The following is a 1481-nucleotide window of genomic DNA, read 5'->3' on the forward strand; positions in this document are numbered from 1 at the left end:
AAAAAAAAAAGTTGTCTCAATCTCAGTCTAGTTTTCTAGAAAATACCTTCAGCGTTCTTAAAGCAAATTTTACCTGAGAACCAAAAATGCCAAAAGATATTACAGTGGTCATATTATTATTATTATTTTTTTTACAGTGGTCATATTATTTCATTATATTATATTATATTATATTATGTTATATTATATTATATTATATTATATTAAAAAATGTTATACATGCATTTTATCATGTTTGACTTGCATAAAACATAAATGCCACTTAATGTACCTTTTTTTTTGCTTATTATCCCTACACAGCTATTTTCAATGTAATCAATTCACGTTTACAGGGTTTATATGAAGAATGTGGGAAAGACTGAGCTAGAAACAAATATGAGAGGGGCAACAACATGACAGCAAGAACAAGAGGAGGCTGAAGGGAAATAGAGAGAAATTGAGACTTATTCGAAAGTTTAAAAAAATCCACAACCACACTTTTACAGGAGCCTCCACTATCTGCACACATTAAAACAAGTGTTGTTTACCTGAAGACACCAGTGAATACAGAAATGATATCCAGTAATTTAGCATATAAAATAATCACTATTACTATTTCTTATGCTTTGGTCAGGATGTAACCCACCCTGTCTAAATAAGTATTAAAGAATTTAACTTGTCTCGCATTGTTTGGTTAGGGGACATGAATGACAGCTTACTATAAAGACAGAAGTAAAAACTATAGTTTTATTCCAATAATGAACAGAAAATAAAAGCTTCTAACATGAAATAAAAAGTAAAGGAACAGGCAAACCAATGACCTTGTGATTGGAGATGAGGTTCATCCAGGTTTCTTGCATTTATTTGCAATACTAATGTCTGAGATTAAATGGTGCCTTGAAGTGAGGTTGATTCCATTACAGTTCAATGTGTGAAGCAAATTCAATAAAAACCCATGTAATGTCAGCACATTCAGGAATCCTGCTGATGTGAAAGCAGAACTGACTATGTGTAACCATGTAAGTCCTAATGTAGGTCACCAGAGGAGTCTGCCAGCCAGATGCCCGCTGTATGCAGGACTTTGGAAGCGTGAAATGGAAAGACATGCTTCTTCAACTGTAGTGACCTGTGCAGGGATGGATTAACGCACGGGCCTACCGGGCATGTGCCCAGGGCACTAGACCAGAGGGGGGCCCTGCCGAAATACTGCTCCTCCTGGAACGCGATTTCAACCATGCCCCCTCAGGATTTTAAGCAAAGTGGATTTTGAATGCAGCTTCCAAAAGACCAAAAATGGCAGAATAATATTTATTTTATATTTAATACGATCACACCAGTGTCATTAGAACGTTCAGTGTAGCACAACATCAGCTGCCAAATTCAAATCTGCATTCGCGTTTTAGCTGGTGCGGAGCCAGACGCGCATTATAACCAATCACACACGATTCTGTTGAGCTTATGAATGCAATGGCCAATCAGAGGCGTTCAGATGAGTCATCGCT

General features: G+C 36.7%; 1 protein-coding gene across 1 annotated transcript in view; it reads right to left on the bottom strand.

The window, feature by feature from the left end:
• LOC107662067 (voltage-gated potassium channel subunit beta-3) overlaps positions 1-1481 on the bottom strand; it is a 33776-nt gene that overhangs the window by 10583 nt on the left and 21712 nt on the right. The window lies entirely within an intron of this gene.

Source organism: Sinocyclocheilus anshuiensis, unplaced genomic scaffold (genome assembly GCF_001515605.1).
Source record: "Sinocyclocheilus anshuiensis isolate Anshui unplaced genomic scaffold, SAMN03320099.WGS_v1.1 scaffold431, whole genome shotgun sequence".
Lineage (NCBI taxonomy): Eukaryota > Metazoa > Chordata > Actinopteri > Cypriniformes > Cyprinidae > Sinocyclocheilus > Sinocyclocheilus anshuiensis.